The sequence below is a fragment of the Aythya fuligula genome, chromosome 1, assembly GCF_009819795.1.
Source record: "Aythya fuligula isolate bAytFul2 chromosome 1, bAytFul2.pri, whole genome shotgun sequence".
NCBI classification, from domain to species: Eukaryota; Metazoa; Chordata; class Aves; order Anseriformes; family Anatidae; genus Aythya; species Aythya fuligula.
The window spans coordinates 178,200,271-178,222,558 of record NC_045559.1 but is presented as its reverse complement, the minus strand read 5'-3'; positions in this window follow the sequence as shown (position 1 = coordinate 178,222,558).

The window sequence follows — 22,288 nt, the reverse complement described above, 5'->3', positions numbered from 1 at the left end:
CAACGACCAAATCCAAACAATTTCCTTCAAGCTGCATTGAGAGGCTGAGCTTTTATTTTGCCTACTAGCTATACAGTGACAGCCAGGTTTACTGGTGGGGAGGACCTCAGGGAGGGAGGAATGCACATCAGATAAAATCGTGGTACATGTTGCATTATAGAAGTCGTATCTGTGTACCCTTAAGGAAACAGCCATGTTATCCCTGCTATTATCACCGGGAACTTTTGCACTGCATTACCAAATGCATACCATTTGCATTCCAAATACCCATTACATAAATGTTTGTCATCCTTGCTTGTTTTGCTATGAGCTTTGCAGGCTCGTTAGGGCTGTGCCTCATGATACAGATGCTGGGCTCATTTAGTCGTGATCAGTTCCCCTTCCCTCTGACTTCCCCCATGACTTTTTGCTGTAGTTTCTCTGTACTTTGGTTCACTATTCTTAAAATAGGAGCAAAAGCTCTATCTGGCCAAGGAAAAAGTAGTTAAGTTTTAGGAGGATATTATATGGAATTGTAGACCATAGAACAATAGGTGTCCATGCCCATGGCAAGGGGGTGGAATTAGATGGTCATTAAGGTCCTTTCCAACACAAACCATTCTATAATTATTTGAATTTGGAGCTCAGGAAGTAAGGGACAAGAAGCACCACCAACATAAGGAGATAGCAAAAGTATTATTTTTTTAGTCTCAGGGTCTTCCTCAAAACATTTTAAGATCAAGATATTTTCAGGAAGTGGCAAAGTAACTGGAGGTGACTTTTTTCCTTTTTAGAAATATCCAGTGGGGCTGTGCTATTTCCACAGTGTTTAATTCATAACCAAGTCGATTCCACACTGAAGGAAATTTCAGATAAAAGTTTGTCTATTTTCTCAATGCCTATTTTCTTCCAGGCTTCAGGATGGGTTTCTTGGAATATAATGATTTTGCAGACAGCATGAGCATTATGTCAGTGTTGGCAACAAGAGATCATATCATTATTCCTTGGAAGGTATTTTTTTAAGGCTGTTTGTGTTCCCTTGTGGTACACCTTCACTCCCCACCTACACCTGCTGCTGTGTCTGCTCTGAGGGATGGAAAGATTGATTTTGTCTAATTTTACCACCCACTCTGAAGCTGTTGGCTCAGAACGTCTGCTGAGACTCTTCCCTTCAAGCCAGATTTTGTGAATGGCAAAGCTGCCTAAAAGTTAGGTTTTTTAATGTTGAGCCTTTTCTTTGTACAACATTCCTTGTAGAAAAGTAAACCCATCACCCTTTGAACTTACCGTAAGTATGGCAGTGGCCTGTATGTTTTATTTCCTTTTCCTCTCTGCTTCTATCCCTTCACACGTGCAATACACATACATATTTAATGTTATAATTCTTATCTTTTCTCTGAGCTGTGAAATTGTTGACAATTGAGAAAAGTCAACAATCAAATCATTATCACAGAAGTCGGACTTGAAACCCACTGAACTGTGGGTTTCAGGTGCTTTGCAAATCCCAACAGTTTGCAATAGGCACTCACATTTCATACTTTAAAGTCTTTCCGAAGTAAAACCGTAGGGGCTAGAGAATGGCTATAGGATTTATCAGCAACCAGGTCCTTTTCTGTTTGTCTAGATGTCCTGTTGTGCTTCCCTAGAGCAAAAATAACATTTCAGCTGAGCAGGAGCTGCCTCTGTGCAACCTGGGGAGAGCTCCCTGTGCCTTTCAGGGCCTTGGGGCAGCTGCCTTGGCTTCTGGGTGGCACCACACAGAGCCCCCCTCCATCAGTCTTCTGGGGAGCTGCCAGATCTAAATACCCCTGGAACTGAATGAGGAGGGAAACAAGCAAATACTCAAGTGCTTTATGTTGTGAGGGTGAATGAGGCTTGCCTTTCCTGAACTAAAATTGATCCAGCACTAGACAAGTTTGTTAAAAGTGTCACAGGATGTTTAAAGGGCAAGCATTAGTCACATTGGTGCAGAGCAGTGCGGTGAGATAAATATGAGACTTGATTCATAATCTGGGTGAACAGAAGATACTTTTCAATGGGAGAGTAAAAGGGAAAGCTCTAACATGAAAGAGTCCACAACACTTAACAGCTGTTCCTCTCCTGCAAAGAAATCCTTTTGCAGTACATGGAAATGAATTGAGATGACAGTGCCTGTCATCATGTGAAATAACTTGTGACTCAGTGTTGGCAGTCACCTCGGTCATGGACAGAGTCTTCATACAGACGTTTTCTGCTTTACAGAAATCTGAAAGCATAAGAAGTTTTGGAAAGATGAATAAAAGACTCTACAGATCAATTTGCTTTGCAGAGGAAGGCTTAATGCTAAAATTGCTACCCTGAATGAGAGATGAAAAATAAAAATGTCTTGTTTCAAAACTGTAGTGAGAAAAATGCAGCAGCTTTGCCCTGTGCTTTGACCAGTTCTGCAATGAATGGTGACATTTGACTGGCTCCTCACTGTGAAGGGAAATTTAACACAACTGTGCTGGCGTCTTAAAGGTCAACTGTCCCTCTCCGACATTCCCTGCTTTAGTAGGAGAGTTGGCATCACTGCATGTGGGAGCAGTCAGGGTCTGCTCGGGGTCTTCTCCTAAACAGCCCTCGGTATTGTGCACAGCTGCACGAGTCCATTAACGCGTGCCTCTCAAATGTCCATCGTTTTCATTTAAAGACCATTTAAAGATCAAGTATACTTTCAACCCATGCAAATCTGCTTACCCTCTCATATTTATTTTTTTTAGTGTGGAAAATTCTTTGTATCAGAAATATCCTGAGGTTGAAGAAGAGCTCACGGGATCATAGGAATGTTGGTTGCAAAGGGCTCTAGTTTGACCTCCCACTTGAAACAGGGATATCATCAATGCTGGGTCACATCACCCATGGCTTTGTACAGCACAGTCTTGAAAATCTTCAATGCTGGAGATGCCCTAGTATCTCTAAGTCCTTACTGCAGTGCTGCACCACCCTTCCAATGCAGAAGCTTTTTAGGCGAAAGTCAAGAAATCCCATAGCAATTGGCTTCTTGTTTTAATGACATTTTTTTCTTTGTTAAATGTCTGGTGTCCTCCATCTGGGAAACACTCAGCTGACCAGTGTGAGTTGGTGCTGCCTTTCAACAGCATAAATTACAAACCTTGTATGAACTCTAGACTGCAAATTTAAAGCCTGCAAGGATTTGCAGCAAACAAATTAGCTGTGCAATGACATCATTAAACCAATAACGAGAACTTCTGTTTGATTTTCATTGCATAAATAGGTGAGAGTCCCTGAAAGGGAGCACTGAGTGACTCATGGAGTCACTTGGCAGTGTGGAAAGCTTAGGACTGCTCCAGATTTTGGTGTGGAGGAGAGGCATCTCACTACCTGCCTCTTTCCCAGGCCTTTCACTGTGCCAGTGTTTCACTGCAGAGCTGAAATGTGGGTCTTCAGTTATCTAACCAAGACCCCGAATCAAGGCTCCCTCCCTGCTTCTTGTTGCAGAAAGGGAAGACACCTGCTGAAGTCCTACACCTCTGCCATGGGTCCCCTTAGCTCCTCTGGCTGAGAGGCAGCACTGCTCACCCCCAACCATTTTCACTGGGATGGGACCTTTGGCTGCTGTTCCTCACCAGCAGATCCTGAATAGTTATCTGGGGCAGAGGAAAGGGATGGAGCAGCGTGTATTACTCCTCCTCATGCTCCTCTGCAGGCACCTGGAGGTAGGCTAGCCACCAGGCACCTGGCTGATGTACGATGACTTCACTGATGTCCTCTATATGCATGGCTATATGTGTGATTTTAGCCTGTCAGCCTGAACTATGATGTTTTATGACTTAATGTGGCAGCCTTTGGGAAGAAGGCAGCTAGGTGGCATTACTTGCCATGGGGGTGGGCGAGGGGCATGCAGCGGTCTGAGGGCTCACCCACTGCGCCGTGGCGTGGGGAGCTGCAGGCAGCTCTGCTGCGTGCTGGGCTCTGTCAGATTTACAGAAGCGTGCTTCGTTTCTTGCCCGAGGTGGCAGTGAAATGTTGCTCGCACTCTTCACCAGCTGAAATTCAAGAGGGCTCTGCGTTTCAGCGGTGAGTGAGAGGGTCTCTTTGTGCAGCTTATCTGCCAGCTTACGAAGCACTATGGAGTTTTTTACCACGCGTGATGGCTGCGTACTGCAAACCAGTCATCTGGCATGGTCAATGGGTGCTTAAATTCAAAAGCACCCTTCATACTTCACCTGGTCTGGGAAAAAAAACACCACACACACAAGAAAGCCCATAAAACAATCTAATACCACTACGTGAAGCATAAATCCTCCCTGTTTGGGGTGCAAAAATCTCATCAAGCTTTATTTATTGCTTTCCTGCATCTACATGGTCACTTCTGCTTCTCCATCAGGGGAGGAAGTGCCAAACTACTTCCTCAGCCTGATGCTGCCTGGCATGTGTTTGCAGCCCCTCTCTACATAGGAAATGGTGCAAAATTCATCTTCTGATGTGATTTCTAACTCATGTTTTTGCACACATAATTTCTGTGAGTCTTACTGTTCGTAAAAAGCAGCGAGGCCCATGGTTATTTAGCTATCACAGAGTTCAAGCCTTTCAATTTTCCCCATAGCTTGTGCTTTAATGCTCTGTTGATGAGCCGTGCCTGCTCCGGGAGCTGTGTGCCCAATTTCTGTTGACTTTAATGAAAAATGTACGGGGTATCTGAGACAGAAGTAATTTCATAATAACATTTTCCCTTTCTGCCCCATATTGCTGGATTCTATAACATCTGTTTAATAAGCTTCTTTTTCCCACTGGAGATTCTGCTCAATCCACAGCGGACCGATGACTACAAGACAGCTAACTTTTTTCAGCTGAAACATTTTAGCTGAATATTTGGGTCACTGAGAACGAGGGCCCAGCCAGGACTCTTCTTCAAAGACGTCCACCTGTGCCCAGTAAATACTTTGCACTATCCAGCTCATGGTCATCACCTAGAAAAGTCATGCAGATGGAGCTTGGTGACCAACTCCCGCAAGGAGCAATTATTCCAGAATTTGGTGAGCAGATGGCCACTACTTCAATAAAGACTTCATCTGGAACTTCTTGGTTTTGTTTGTTTGTTTGTTTGTTTTTAATTATTACTATTTTTGTTTGTTAATTGTATTTATTTTGTTTTGCTTTGTGGGGTTTTTGTTTGTTTGTTTTGTTTCTTCATTTTGTTATTTCACCCATTGCTGAACCCAATGGTGCTGTTGTCCATTTCCAGTCATGCACGAACCTGGACATCAAGGTGTAAGGGTGTTTGGTTGATTGTTCGGGCTCGTTTCTGTTTTACTTGGGTCCTACCTTTCCTCCAAAGAAACCTTGTGTCCTCAGGAAGCCTCAGCATGTTATACTGACCTTCCTCCAGAGCAATGAGTGCATAACATAACATTACATACCTCCACTAATCCAGCTGTTGCTTCCCAGAGGTGGCAGGTTTTGGGGGGTTATGGTCAGAGAAATGAAGCTGTTCTTCTTCCTTCACCTCTCCCATGTGTTTCCCAGTGGAAGAAGATGTCTACATGGTGTCAGAAGGCTTCTCAAAGATAGGTGTTTGCTGCTCTGGTAGTGAAGCACTTTGTTTTTCAATAAAGGCTTCACTGACACACACATTGAAAAGAGGTTGAGTTAGAAGGAGGCTTTCCTTCATATATAGCAAATCAATTGCTTTTTAAATTGGATTTACTTTGTATTGAAGTGCCATTTCTAAGGGTGAGTGGCTGACAAAGCCTTTTCAACCTACGTGACTAATCCAAACCCTGCCTACATCTGTTGTGACTGAACGTTTTACCAAGCCATGGTTGCTCAGTGACTTGTGTTAAAAGAGCGTAGGTGATTCAGTTGAAATGCTAGCGACCTTGCGGCTAAAGGCAATGCCACAGTTGGCCTCGATAAAGTGAGCTACAGTGGAGGTGGATGTATCTTCTGGAGTGAGTCCTCCAAGTAAGAGCTGCAGGTAGCCTGCCAGAGCAACCTAATGGAAATATTTGCTGCCAATATTAAAACCAGACCAGGAGATGATGGTATCCAGTGCCCTCTGTGTGTGCTGCACTCAGGCAAAGCAATGAGAAGAAAAAGCCACTTCTGAATGGCTTACATTGGGCAGGGAAGGACCAGCGACTGCACAAGGATGAGTTTGTGTCCTGCTTCTGCCCCATTCAGGATTGAGTGGGCCATTTGGACTCTTCCATCAGAGATGTGAAGCACTGGGAAACACAGGCCTTTCCAGCATCTGTACCAGCACTGTACCAGATGACTCAGACCACAGAGAGACGTATTTTGTTGCGTAAGTTTGGAATTTGTCTTTCCTTAGAAATATAACCAACTTTAAAATGATAGATTTTGCTTTAACCTGTGGGAAAACTGATGTCTTTGTTGAATGCTTCATGATTTGCTCTGTCATGGGTGCTTCTGCAGCTTCTGTCCACAGCAAGTATTTTCCAAAGCTTCATTGAGACTTAGCTCACCACCTTGATCTCACAATGCTTTGATGCTGGGAAATATTTCTCAGTATATCTGAGCTGTGCCTCAGCCTAAACCATTATCACCGCTTACATTCAACTCTTTAGATGTCTGAGTTTTGGAAGTTAACGACTTTTTTTCTATTGAGATCTTCTGGTCTGGAGATCTAGGCCAAGCCCAGCTACAGCCCTGAATTAGGGTGTTCAAGGCAAGGGTACGTGGGACACTTTTTTGACACAGGAACTTCTTAATGGGTTTGGACATTAGTGATAAAATGGTGACTATAGGATTTATTTTGAGATTTGTTGTTGCTGAGAAGAACGTTTATCTAACTGCTGTCAGGCGGACCCTTGGTATGAAGGGGCAGAGACCTGAAACTCCCCTTTGCTGGCATCCTAAATGTTTAGCACTCCCATTGTTATTTTTAAATTTATTTTGTAACCAAAACAAAGGTATTGATTTTCCTCAATCATTTTTCTGACTAAGCATGGGGCTCTGTTATCTCTGAGCCAAGGAAGCATTCTGGACAGCACAATGATTCATAGGTGCTACAGGGGAAAAAAAAGAAAAAGAGAGACAAAAAAAAAAAAAGGCCTAAAGTGAGCAAATTAAGTTAAATTCACAAGAACCAGACCCAGCTAGCTACTCCATATCACTAAGATGTTGATGTTTTGCTCCATGTTTCTGAATTGGTGTATCCCATTATTAAGCCTTCTGCATGCTCCTAATGATGTCCTTCTTCCAAACCAGAACCATAGATGCCTTTTTTTTTTTTTTTTTTTTTTTTGTTTGTTTGTTTGTTTGTTTGTTTTTGTGATGGTTTCTGGTAGAGTTGGAGAGTTGGTGGGCAGAAGATGTTGAAAGTGTGGAAATGACTGTGAGGCTTAATGCTGTGTTTGAGATCCTGTTTTGTTTTTTTAATAAGCTGAACAGAAAATGGAGACTATTTGTCTACACACCCTAAAGGCTTGATATCCACCTTTAAACAAATGTCTCAGTTTTGTGGTTCGGGCTACTTTCTGACATTGTGATCTCAAGAATCGCTATTTAGTAATTGTATGGCTAATTTAGAAATTGTAATAAGTAGCATAATGGGGTTTCTTTATTATCATGACCACCTAGGACCAGATGTGTTCCTTGTGTTACTTGATTTTAATTGACTTCACATCAGTAACATGGCTCATGAATTTGCCCCAGGCTCTCATAATCTAACTTGGGTATAATTGCTGTGACCCTCAAAGGACGTGGCAGGAGAATAACATTGATTTCCACTAGATACTCAGGGGAAGATATCAAGGAGGTGACAGGAGGCCATTATAGTGTAAGAAACAAAGTGTGCCAGCTATCTGGGTAGCATGGCCACTGGCACTGAGCTGAGCATGCAGGAAGAGAAGGAAAGGGCTCCATGCACAAGCCACTGTACATTGAGGCACATGTACATAAAGTCACTGATTTTGTAACACAGAGTCAAATGCAGCAATCTGGGGATGAATTTGCTGTGGTAGAATATAGCATACTGCTTCCTTCACAGTGTGCAGCAGGGAGAAGCAGCTTCTTCACATTACCTCACACTCCATGGGCAGCGCAGAGCCCTCTTTTCAAGTTGTCTCTGACCTGGTGTTCACCAGGTTTTGCAGCAGAAATTAATTCCTGTGTTGCTCCAGTTACAACTTCCCTCTCTATTTTAAAGGTCACCAGGGTGCTGAAAGCCAGCTATAATTCGGAGAGAAGTGCGTGGTAGCCCTGGGTCTTTGAATGCCCACTTGTTTCCTGCATATCCTTCAGCAGAAGCCATATCCTGAGATCTGTAGCCACTTAGGATGCCCACAGGCGAGGTGTCAAACCTCTGTTCCGCCTCTACAGCTGAATCATTATAGGACACATAGTCAGAGGTTTGTAATATGTCACAGAAGTAATTAGAAATTTCTTCCACTTCCAACACACTTGCTGTTTCATTTTTGGATGGATAAAACAACCACCATGGATTTCAGCTTGCGGGGGAGCAGGTAGACATTGGTACCCAGACTTTCCCTCCCACTGTCCAGGAGCAGCTTCAGCCACACTTGGTCACAGAGCAGTTCCCAGGAAACCACCCAGAGTGAGGAGTCATCAGGACCAGTAAAACAGAAAATCTTTCATCCAGCTGACCTGTTGTTCCTTTTCTTGGAAGGACTGTGACAGCTTATGGCTCAAATATGCCTTCACTTTCCAGACAAAGCTTTGTGTGCCAGTCCCTGTGTCCTGCCTACTAATGGCAGAGAGGAGCATCCCTGAGCATCTCCACCTTTCATGTGCAGATCCAGGCCCCATCATGATGTGCTTTGCTCTATATACAGTTCAGCAAATATCACAGCTTAGCTAGAGAGCTGAGCATATGCAGCACTTCTAAAGGTTATCAGTTTAAAGGTTATCAGGCTTACAAAGTTCAGCACTTCTGAGATGGCTGTTTAATGCACATATAGAAGAACTGCCTTTAAACCTGGATTATATATTTCCTCTGAATCCATGTGTGTTATTGTGATGCTTGATGATAATAATTTAATTCACGATAGTTTGCTGAACAGCTTTTACATGCGAAAAACCTCAGTAATGCAACTGGAAAAAGTAGAGGGAACTTGCCTGGGGTTGTCTAACCCTAGGGGAGAATGAGTCCCCCTTGTCAGGGGGGAGAGGCTGAGCTGGGATGGACTCTGAGGAACTGGAGAACTGGATTTATTCTTTCTGCTACCACCAGCCGTATGGGAGAAGAGGTAGCAGTGATAGCTCTGTAGGCATCCCATATCACCTAGCAATAACCTCACACCTGCACATACCTCTTTACACTTCAGGAACAGCAAGTCTGTTTTTCCAGTGCTTTACTAGTAAAAGCAAAAAGGACAGCAGGATTATGACTGTTTGCTACTCCCTGCAGTTTGCTGCCCTGGACAGTTGTTTTTTTTGGCTCTTCAAAAGCTTGCTCTGTGGCCCACCCCTGACCAATGCAATAGGTGTATTGATTCGCATGGATTTACTCCACATGTGTTTGCACCTGGACGCAATAACTCATGTGACTGTTCAAAATGAGGGTTGACTGGCTAGATAGCAGCTCTTCAGAAGAGGAGCTGGGGTCCTAGGGGACTTCAAGTGGAATATGTCAGTGGGATCCCTTTGCAGGGCAGCTTGTTGAACTGCATAGCAGAAGAGCATAGCCTGCACAGAGACCAGTCCCCTCTACTTGGCACTGGTGACATTGCTTATTGATTACTGTATCCAATTTAAGGGCCCCCAGGGCAAGAAAGACATTGAAAAGCTGGAGCAAGTCCTGCTGAGTGCCATTAAGAGAGGCAGCAGGCTGGAGCACAGTGCATAGGAGCAGGATGGGATTAAACAGGACAAGAGGAGGATAAGGCAGGATCTAGTTGCTTTTTTCCTAATCCGGAAGGAATTACACAGAAGATGGAGCCAGACAGTTCCCTGGGTACATGGAGATGGATGGAAAATGATGAGATGATGCAAAGGAAATTCTGATTAGGCTTAAGGAAAAATAATCTGTGAGGGTGGTCAAACACTAAACCGGGTTACTCAGAAAGCTCACAAAATCTCTGTGTCTGGAGACACTCAAAACTTGACTAGGTAAGGTCCTGAGCAAGCTGATCCAACTTTGAAGAGAGCTCTGGGGTTGAGAAGAGAAGAGGTTAGCCTAGCTGACCTCAGGAGGCCCTTTCAGACCAAGTTCTTCTATGAGTATATGATTTTTTTTCCTCTTTCAAATATTTTGGACTCACTCATGTACTCTGTGTTATGGATCAGTGTATATTCAGGCAAGCTGAGTGCAAAGGCCTTGGAAAGTAGCATTCCCAGAGCATAAGAGAGAATAGGTCCCATTCATTTCCATAAGAAGCTCCTCAGTGTGCCGAAGAAGAGGGAGCTTATGTCATCCTCTCCCCCATCCACAGCCTCGTTGCTGTCGGCTCTCTAGCACAGTCTAACACTTACATGCTGTGCCTTGTACTTATTTATTCTAGAAAGGTCACTTCAGACGTCGTATCTGGGTTCTGGGAGGTCCAGGCATGACTCAATCTTCCAGCTTAGCTGATGTAGGTAGCAAGAAGCCAGCTGCATTGCTCATGTTCACACATCCAGCATGAGTCAGGAGCTTGGCTTAACACCGTGACTGCAAGATCCTGGATGCAAGACCTTTACTCTATGACCTGATGCCTCCTTTTTGGTTTGAACTGACCCCGGTCCTGATCTGGTGCTTTCAAAAACCAACCATAACACTGTGACCTCTAATATAATAGACCAGCATGATCCCAGGGCATTCCTGGATGACAAGACTGTAGAAGCGAAGGCCTGGCAAACTCACTGCCAACTGCAAGTGCCGGTGTGAGGAGAGCAGCCCCATCCCAAATACTACATTCACTGAAATTTCCAGATTAAGATTTTACCTATTTTTCATTTACAGTCCTCCTACTATGCTTCACGATGGACCAGGTATTCCCTTAGCGCAACCCCGCATGCCCTGAGAGATGCAACACTTGTTCGCACAGCCTGGCAGAATGACTTTGTTGCTTTGGGTCATTACCTGAGGACATTTGAATTCTATAGTCACGAACCATTTCAGGACAAGTTGACGTTTATATCTGTGATATTTAACCTGAAACGTTATGCTTTCATCAAGGCAACCCACAATTTTGAGGTAGACTAGCGTTGTGATATCATTTGTCCAAGCTTGGAGCTTTTGAAATTAGGCTTTTTGTTTCCAGCATTAGGAGAAACTTGCACAGCCAACCTTTTCCCATGACCCTTTTTGTTTCTGTGCAAGCCCTCAGGAAAGAGGGATTGCCTTGCAGTACTAACTAGGGATAAATTCAGGGTTACATGGAAAAGCACAGCTGCTACAAACCAACACTGGCATGGATGAGGCTGAGAAGTCACTCAACTGGAATGGTCCCCGTGTTTAACAAGTGGTATGGCCCTATCCACGATGGACCCATAAGCTGAAAAGAAGTTAGGACAGCCTTACTTTGAGCTTTGTTTTACAATCCAAGCCCACAATAATGGTCACGTGCAGTTTCTGTTTCTTCCAGATTAGTAAAGTTTTGAAAGATAAAAAATTTACAGGTTGGCACGATGAGCATGAGACCGGGAGCTGTTTTATTTCTTTATGATTTTTGTTTTAAAATGGACTGCCAGAAGGGATGACCTTCCACCACCTCTTCCAAAGCTTCCATTTACTAACTTCAGTTGACTTTTAACGAGATCACGTCCTCCAGCTCCCCCACTTAAGTCATCCTCTTTCTGCACGGGCTGCTGTCGTCTTCTCTCATGAATGGCCGATCCCCCTGATGATTAAACAACAAATATCATTCTCTCATACATTGTATAATTGCTGTGCAGCAGTAGAAAGAATAGAATAAAATAGAAATATGACTCAGAGCTTGGCAGGCTGTGGATAAGGGGGGTATACGAGAAATGATGAACATGTTGGGGATTTCTGCGCAGAAATTCAATTTTTAAGTACACACTTAGCTGATACAATTAATTAAAAGATAAAGTGCTTAAGTACTTGACTAATCTAACTGGGACAAGGGAATAAAGCAGTTTATATTTCTCTAACAGTTTGCAAGTCAAAATAGCAGAATCTACCACTATAGATAAATGTCTTGGCAGAAATCCTGTGATAACCCTGATTCCTAAGGCTAAGTCAGCTCTTTTCCTTTCTATAGCACAGAGTCAGCTGATCCCTCTGATATTTTTAATCCAAATCCATTTTTAATTCATTCCTCTTTCATTTCTAAGACCTACCAGTCACATTTTTTCCTCAGGTATATATATGCATAATTCTCATTAGTTTTAATGGCAGTGGTAAAGCATGGAACTGAGAACAACATGGTCCTATTTAATTTTTTTATTTTTATTTTTTAATGAAGCTCTACTGTGAGATGACTGTGTCTAGATGAGGCTTCCAAAATAGTGCTTTGTTCATGGGTTTTTATTCTCAAAGTTAAAAACCTCTTTTATGAAACGAGGAGACAACTTCTGGTGGGAGCATTTCACTTACAGGCTGACTTATTACTAAAGAAATGAGCACTTGTCTCAGATATTTTTCCCAGCCTGCATAAAGCAAAAATGCCTCAAAGGAAGCAGCTGTAGGTCATTTTCCTTTCCACAGAACCACAACAAGAGCTGGTGCCTTTGTAGCGCTGGATGAGAGTTAAGCCAGTGACAGTCCCAGGGCAACAATAACTGAGAAGATAAGGACAATGGATTGAAACTAAGAAAAAACATACTGCTGACAAACTCAAAATAGATCAAATTGTAGCAGAGATGCTGTGGGAGTCTGTGAAGAGTCAGATTAAGTAGCAGACAAGACTCATCTAGAAAAAAATTGAATGGCAAGCTTCATCTGCTATCTTAAAATCATGCACATGTGAAAAGCAACTTGCTGTTTGGGTAGCTGGAGTGCTGGGAGACGTCTTCTTCCTCTGCCATTCCCCTGGATGCTGTGAGCTTGAGCTTGAAAACTTTGTTGGGAGTGTCTTCTCAGCTCGTTCAAATGCTTTGCATGTGTCCACATGTAAGTGCCTTGCACCAAGCCAATGGTTTGCAGGGCGGTGTGGAGCTGAGTGCATTGCCCTCCTGGATTTTCTGTGAATCCCCGCCTAAACTTCTTATGTCTTGGGTAGTTCCAGTATGGAAAACTCCTTCAGCAGCACCCGGGAGCCAGCTGGGTGTGCTTGTTCATGGTTGTAGTGCTGGTACCCTGAAAGAGATGACTGCACTCACAGTTATTGACATAACTTGTACGCACTGCTCCTGAAGTTTCCATACACTCCACGCTCTTGTATTTCTCGTGTTATATCTCTTTCATATGGTATAGAGTGACCCTGGCATGGACCCAATGCCCTGAATTACCCCCGGAGCACGTGGTCTCCCCAGGCAATCTGGTGAACATCTGCAACTCATATTTACTGTGAAACTAAGGATGAAGAGGGAACTCCCATGCCAAGTGGCTGCAGAGCTGGAATTAAAAAGGAAAACACAATAAGTAGGATGAAAAGTAAATTGTCAGGAATGTAAATAGAAATTTCAGCCATGTGTGGAAGTGGAAGAGATGAAGCTTTGTGTGCGGTGTTCTCTGTTTGCGTAAGTTGTCATGTGATATGGAGAGTAAAGCTGAGATTGTACTGAAGGCTTCTTAATTTCTGTTGGTCCAGCAAGATGAATGCGTCTGGATCTTCTTCCTGGCATGGGAACCCTACTCTAAGCCCACTCGTGTCATGGAAGATAGTGTGAAAATGTGTTTTGCATTGTTTATGCTGAGGTTTAGTGCTTGGAAAAGGCTCGGAGTTGCATTTGCTAGCCACTGAATCTGTCTGAAAGAGGTGCCTTTTATTGCTCCTCCAGCTACGAGAACACTTCTGTAATCTTTTGGCACCGGGCAGGCATTGCTGTTGCTGTAGCATTTGCAAGCACTCTGAAAAATATTGGAACACTAGGAGGGAATATGCACTCCCTATATTAACAGTGACTTCAAGAGAAATGGTCTGAGTGCTGGATTTGTATTCATCATGTGTCTCTACAAGGCAGGTCTCTCTTACACAGAGGTCTGGGAGAGTGGCATGATGGAGGGAGGCATTTAACTTGTTGTTATTGAGAACAGCCTGCTACATACCTTTGTCCTAGGAAACCAGATAGAAGAAAAGAGGTTTGGTTTAGGGGAATTGTGTGATTTATAGTCGTATTTGTTTCCTTTTTCTTTGCATAAGCCCTCTTGAGGTGCACTATAAAAAGCGCAGGGAAAGGCAATTTTTATCGGAGAGTATTTGGAAGAGGACTGTATGTGGGAAGGAGCAGTTACTAACATCTGCATGGACATGGCCAAAGTTTTCTAGGATGTTACGAATTTCCGGTCATTTCTATTTGGGATAAAGGAATCAGCCAGGTGGGGGAGACTATAGAAGAATTGCTGCTTGTGACTACAGAGTCCCATGAAAACATGTGGTGAAGGAAGTGGCTGAGGCTGCACAGACATCAAAGGGGCAGGAGACTTTCCTTCTCTTTGGTTTTTGGTGTTTCAGCACTCTCTCATATAAATGTTGGCAGGACTGCAGTGGGAACAAGTCTTTGACAGTGTTACAAGTGGCATCTTTTAGATTTTCTTTTCATTACAAGCATGACATTTTCCAGTTAATATGTAGTGACTGAAGAACTTTTCAGTATACAGAGATTTATCTGTCTTCTTCCTGAATTATAAACACTTACATTTGGTTTCATTGTGGTGTATTACAAACTGTGTTTTAATGGTCCTGACATATCCAGATTGGTCTCTATGGCAAGCTTTCTCTTCCTCATTACTTACCTGTTAGTCAGTGCTTGATTTAGTCACGATTTTTGCCAACATTGATTTTAGGTATCTCCAAATTGCTGGTAAAGATTCTGCAAGAATCCTCGCTCTTTTCAGAGTAATGTGCATCTGTGCTCTCTCTCCAATATTGTTTCTTTTCTGTCTTTCTGGGGGAAGATCCTAAGGAGCTTTACAATGGGATAAAAACATACTTATTAATCCTAGCCTTAACTTAATTATTGAGGATCTGATTCTGAAAACATCAAAAGGAAAAAGAGAAGCTTCATGTCATGGCCTAGAATTTTCCTCCAGAGACCTAAATAAATTAGTATGGACATCTTAAGTTTGTACATTAGAAATAAAAGGGAATAGCCAAGAGCACTGCTTTTCTTCCCTGCAAAAGAGTTTGATCTCCGAGTTAGTGTACAAGAAGGCCAATTCCAGTCTAGTCCTCGGGAGGCTCTCAGAGAATGTTTTCAAACCTCAGTGAGATGAAATGGGGGGAACAAAGTGAGAAACATAGATATTAAAAATGAAAAGAGAATTATTTCCTGGGCTGACATCTTCTGAGATAACATGGTGTATGATACCTACTGGTATTAACACCCACAATTTTGTAATTTCATTTGTTAATCTTGTTAGCATGCTATTTTCCCTCTATTTCAGTTAATTAAAAAAGACAGATCTAACCTGACAATGGTCTCCATGGTGCTTGTAATCACACTTTCCTAAATCCTGACACACTGCTGTTTGTTATCACATTTTCTTGGGTTTCCTGTTGTTTTTCAAGCCATTTTTCACAATTGAATAAGAGCTGATAGGAGATAACATGCCAAACAAGGTTGTGTGAGTTTTTTGCTTTGAAAGCGACAGTAGTGAGAAAGCCATCATTTGGTAAGATTACTGGGCAAGGTTTCCAGATAAGCATTTAACTGACTAAATACAGGCTGATGGAGAGCAAAGCTGCCTGCAAATGTATAGAGCAAGCCAGAGCTGTAGTCTCTCACAAAAAGCAAGGAAAATCATTCCACTGGTCTTCTGTTCCATTAATTCAACACAGTGAGAAGTGGCTTTCCAATTTGGGCCCTGATATATTTGCTTGTATCACTGTTTATAAAACAAATCAAGCAAAAAGTAAAGGACCTCTTTGTTAACCCTCACAGCTTTGCAGTTTTTTTCCTTGACTGATTACAAAGTTCTTTCCATATACTAATTAATCACGTTAAAAGGCCACACATGCTGATATATTCTGTCAATTTTCAATGCCAAATATCTTTGCTGCCAACAGGCAAGAAGAAGTTAATGAATGGAAGAGATTATATATGGAAATAATTCAGCTGGTAAAATGATGAGCAAGGAAAAATGAGACCGACTAAATGGAGCTAAAAAGAAATAAAGAAATTAGTAGGTTTAGATGATGTCCAAAAGACTTCTGTTGAAGTCATGACTAAAGTACTTTTATTATACTCTGAATAGGTCCTCACCTGAAGCAAAATTAAACTTCAGTTAATTAATACAGAAGGACTTCTTATTAGTGTTATGGAAACTACCATCATGAAATTTGTGAGGGGTCTGGAGAACAAGTCTTATGAGGAATGGATGAGGGAGCTGAGATTGTTCAGCCTGAAGAAAAGGAGGCTCAAAGGTGACTTGATCACACTCTAAAGGTACCTTGAAGGAGGCTGTAGCGAGGTTGAGGTTGGTCTATTCTCCCATGTGCCTGGTGAGAGGACAAGAGGGAAATGGGCTAAAGTTGTGCCAGGGGAGGTTTAGGTTGGATATTAGGAAAAACTTCTTTATCGAAAGGATTTTCAGGCATTGGAATGGGCTGCCCATGGAAGTGGTGGAGTCACCATCCCTGGAGGTCTTTAAAAGATGTTTAGATGTAGAGCTGAGTGATGCAGTTTAGTGGAGGACTTGTTAGTGTTAGGTCAGAGGTTGGACTTGATGATCTTGGAGGTCTCTTCCAACCTAGATGATTCTGCAATTCTGTGATTCTGTGAAATCTGCTTAAACTACACAGTGAAAGACAGCATAAGAGGGTGTTTTGACTCTTGGTCAATATTTAACATGTCCTGAAAAACCATAGAACTATTGAGCCATAGGGTAATTTGGGTTGGAAGGGCGTCTCTGGAAGTCCTCTTGTCCAACTCTTCACTCAAAGCACATCCAATTATAGCTTGTTGTTCAGGGCCTTGTCCAGCTGAGTTTTGAGTATCTCCAGAAATCCTGATGTCACTACCTCTCCGATAGCTGTTCCAGTATTTGACCATCCTCATGGTGAAAGGAATGTTTCCTAAACCTGTCTGGAATTTCTATTTTTGCAATTTGTGTCCATAGCCTCTTGTCCTATTGCTATACCCCTCTGAGAAGAGTTTGGCTGTCTTCTCTGCATCTTACCATTACGTATCTGTGGTCAGCAGTGAGATCCTCCAAGTCTTCCTTTCTTCAGACAGAACAAATCTGGCTTTCCCTGCCACTACCCTTGTGTCTGTGTGCTTCTTTTGAATGTTTGCTTTCTCAGTTGACTATAACATAACTTGCACTGTATAAACTCAGCTGGAGTGAATCTGAGTCATCCAAGAGAGAGGGAATCCTTCTGATTCCAAGTCACCCAAAGAGAGGAGAAGGTTGATGGTCTTTGTCCATAATTTGAGGCTTCTGATCAAAAAGAGTTTCATAAGTCCTATGGTAAAAAATAAAACATTAACAACAACAACAACAACAAAAACTGACCCAGAAGTATGCTATGCTTCATGGTAGCAACAGAAGAGACAACTTTGATCACTCTGAAGGGATTCATTCAAACTAGATTTGTCTGGCACGGAAGGCTTCTGCCTAGTCTCTAGTGTAATTCCACACTCTTGGATCATTTGGTTGGTTCCAGAGAGTCGAGATAGCCAGTGGTGCAATGGTTAACCTGAAAAAGAAATTGTAGGAAAGAGGCTTTGTGCTAATAGCACTAAGTTTGTGACTCTTGGACAGCTGTTGTTTCCATCTACAGATGTTGTACTCAGAAAGCTGCACCTTCAACCCTAAGGACCTTTCTTTTCCAATGACAACACAAGTTCCTTGGACTATGGTGAGGTACTAAGCAGCTTTTGGTAGGAAGGGACCACAAGGTATGTGATGGTTGACGACTAGTGGCATCAAAGAGAATTAAACTCAAGTAACTTCTGAAAAAGCTGAATAAAAATATGTAATGGGAAGAATGGAATAGGAAAACAAATCACAGTAATTCCTTTTGAACATGATAATTTTCTCATAAATAGAAAACAAACTGCAGAACTGAAATCAGTGGCTTGCCTTACAGAGATCTGTTCTAACTAATGACTATGTACACTTTTTTTCTGTTATGTGACCAGACTGCTTTTATGGTAGAAGGATTTTGAAATGAGGAAATGGTCACTGAACAAAATACCCCATGGTCATTGCAACAGAGCTGCTGCAGATCCAAGGAACAAGGGGATGATGATCCGCCTAGAGGTGAGGTAATGGGGTTAGGCAATAGCCAGACTATGCAGGGTATTTTCTTAAAGGGACAACTAATATACAGACTGTGGTTTCTCCCTCTTGATCTTTCAGTCCCTGGAAAGTGACATATGTGATAACACAGGATGGTGGGAATGTGGCACCAAAGACAGATTTACCTGGGACTCCAAAGGGTGGCTCAGAGCTCTGCAGGAGGAACCTGGGTTCAGGCAGATGGCCAGGAATCACTCAAGACAGGGTTGTGTGCAAGTTGTTCACATGCAGATACCTGGTACAAATTAACGTGGATCCTCTCAGCAGTGATTTATCATATTTGAGATAGGCAGGGATTACTAGTTTGTACAATACAGATGACCAGGGACTGAGATGTTTCAGGATCCACAATGAACTCAATTCAAAACTTTCCCCCGAACAAATGATTGACTAAAATTTCCAGGAAATTTCCTTTGCTGCACAGGAAAATTCCATAGAGGGCATTGTGGTCCAATCTGTTTAGAGGTGCAGTGTCCTTGCTCTTCAGAGAATTTCAGAGGAACTCAGAAAATCAACTAGTTTACATATGTTGTCACTTTTAAAAAAATGGTTCCCTGATCTCAATTTAATGCATCATATCCTCTACTTTTTTTCAGTCACAATGAGCACTGACCATCCTTGCGCACGATGTCTTATCTGGGCTTGCATGGGGATGGGGAAAAGGAAGTAATAGGGAAAGAGATTCTCCTTTTTGAAGTGGGTGAGATACAGCAAGGGTGATTTAAAAGGAGAAAATCTGGCACAAAGAGAGAACTGCTTGTGCCTCCATTCTCGGTGGAGTTTTGAGTCATTCATGCAGTGCAGTAGCTAGGGAGCCTGAATGACTCATACACTGCCAACTATGGAGAAAAAAATATATATTTTCTGAAACATTCAAGCATTACTCACATTTTCACTTAGTATCAGCTGATTCTAGTAGCCTTATTCCACCTTTTGGGAGCTGCAAGTTAGTATGCTGGGTTATATAAAAGATAGATTGGGCTCAAGTTCCCTTTAAAGTGATGAACTATATCTGGCATCAGGCACCTTGCCTAAATTATGAAGTATTTTGCGTGCCCCTCAGTTCAGCATAGAAGTTATTATCTTTAACAGAGAGGACCTGGGAAAATCGTGAAACTCTCATTGCAGCTGACTTCAATAGCTCTTGATAACTGTCTTAAATTTATGTTGCAACTCTCATCTTAAAGGCTTCTCAGATGTTTGTCTGACTGTTCAACAGAGCACATCCCCAGGGGTTTCTTACCGACTGCTGAACTGGTGCGGTTCCTAGGGTCTTCAGTGCTCAAAATCATGGAGCTGTAGGAAAAGAAATGAGTCTTGTCCAAGCTGAACGAGCCCAGCTCTCTCAGCTTCTCTTGGTCCATGATGTGCTCCAGGGACTGGAGCATGTGGTTCAGAGGTGGTACCACAAGTGTTGAGTAGAGGACAGTGATCAATTCCCTTGATGCGCAGTTGACACTTGCTAACTCGGCCCAGTGTTCGTTTGGGCTTTGCCACACGGACAGATGCTACCTATGAGCAATGACGTGACATGGGTACTGTAAATGCATAGCATGGCTGCATAGTGCTAAGGTGACCTGGAGACATATTAGGACTTCTGTATATGTTCACACAGTCCATAATTTCATCCAGTTTGTGGAAGACTGCGTAGGTTATCATAGATCCCCGGAGTAAGACCAAAAGTTCCTGATTTATGAGGGGAGACCGAGTCACTTCAGTTTTAAAGAAAAGTGAATTGAGATGGATGCTCTTTGCAAATGCTTTTGAGATCTATGGGCGAGTGCTGCATAAGAGTCAGATGTTGTTTTACATAAGCTTTCCGTGAATGTTTGTGTGAAGCAGGTCCCTGGTACAAAACTCTGCCCCAAAGCAAATTTCAACATTTGTGCTGCATTATTCTAGAAACTTTCTATTACAACACATCACCCTGGTCAAAAGCTTAGTATGAATCAGAAAAAGACTCAATATTTTTCATAATAATGGGAAAATCTTGTTTTAGTAGCAAGGACTACAAGATAAATAAAGACTTTGTGCATTCTGGAAAGGTTGAGGTTCCTTAATAAGAGGTATGTTTGTGCTCCAAATAAACAGGAGTGGAGGAGCCGTTTCTGTTAGATGGAGTATTTCCACAACTGCCTGATGCAATTTCATGTTCCTTCATCTGAAGTCCATGACAGCCCTTCCCAGAGACAAGACATTGACCTCATACTGGAAAGATCCAAGATTTCTAGTGCTGAAAAAGAAATATTTCACCAGAGAACACCGAGAGCCTTCCAGTGCATCCCCGTGACTCTGTTCTCTACCCAGGAAGGCAGAAACAAGGTTTCCTGCAGTTGGATAGGGAAGAATCAGAAGTGTTCAGCTACTGAAGTCCAGAGAAACATAGGATTTATCTTTTCTGAAGGCTTATCAGAGCACTCAAGGATGGACATGGACACAGAAAGCTCTGGCCCTGAAGGGTCCAGGGATGTCAGATGTGTCAGTCACCTGGGGTTACAACTACAGTTAAGCCCATTTCTAACTTGTGATGCATTTACTTGAACATCTACCTTTTTCTTAATAAATCAATACATTTATCTAATTACATTAATGCTTTTGAATGTATTGGACTCCTAGAGTCTGGATTATGTTTATTGAAGTCAACAGGGGTCTGTGGGGTAACATAGTGCTCCATCTTCAATGTGGTGATACTCAGTGTTCAGGACCTTCACAGGGGAGATGTGGGCATCCCCAGGGTTTAGTCAAGCATGTTCTGGAGTGTGCATGAATCAAATAGAGACAGATGTTTGTTTGCTCACAAGAAATATGTAGGTTAATTCCATAAGGGAATGGATGTATCTTTATCTGATTGCACTTCAGGGGTAATTTGAGTGGAACAACTTCAATGGGAATTGTGGGAAGCACTGAACAGTCAGGTTACTCAGTTTCTTGTGGATTAAGAGGTTTAATATTAGCCAATGCAGTTGGAAACTGGTTGAGAAGAAATAAGGCAATGCTATTGCAAAACGTCTTTAAGATTTTTAAAGGTAAATGTTAGGAAATGAATCAAGAGGAGGACAGAAAATGACATTCTGTGACTAAGTAATGGGTAGCGTAACTGTGAATGCAGGATGGAGTAATGGTCCCCCCATCTCAGAGGAAGAAGACAAACAGAGAAGGGTGGAAAGGACAACCAGGAGCGTAAACTGGTTTAATGACTAAGAGAAACAAAGTGGACCAGGAGTCTTCATTTAGGAAAATAGCCAGTAGAAAGTCTGTAGAGACCTGTATATCCCACTGGGGTCTGCTGAGTTTGGAGTGCCATAAAGAAGGTAAGTAAAGTAGAAGTTATTCACTATTTCTCACATTACAAGAGCTAGAGGAGCTCCGGTAATCAGCAGGTTTGGCACAAACAAAATATTATTATTATTTTTTTTATCATTATTTTTTCACAGAGTACTTAAAATTTTGGAACTGGTTGCTGTGGTAATTGTGAAGGTGGAAACCCTAGGGAGATTGAAGCCAGACTGAACAAATTAGATCTGACTGATCATTAAGCAAGGTATTGGAGATACAATCTCTTGCTTGCCAAGTCCCCCTCTTTTAGCAGAAGGCACCAAGAAGGTCACTTGTAAATGCACCGCACCTGCTGTTCTTCCCGTCTCTTCCCTGCTTACCACTGTCATTCTTGGGGCACCTGCCTTTGAGGAAGGCAGAGTTATGCATTTTTGCTTGTGTTTTGGGATCTCTGCTTCCCACAGTGATGGACTTTGGAGAGTGGGCTCCTGGCAGCATTAGTAAGACAACTGGGGGCTGAGCTGGGCATTGCCTGTAACGCACAGGGAAGAGGAGCTGGTGGGCAGAGCAGGGAGATGCTGGCTGTCCTTGCTGGCAGAGGAACCCTGGCTGGGATGCTCCAGAGCCATAAGCAAAGACAAAGCAGGTTGTTTCTGCATGGGCAGAGACGGAAATGCTGGGATCTGAAAATCTGGTGTGGCATTGTGGTAAACT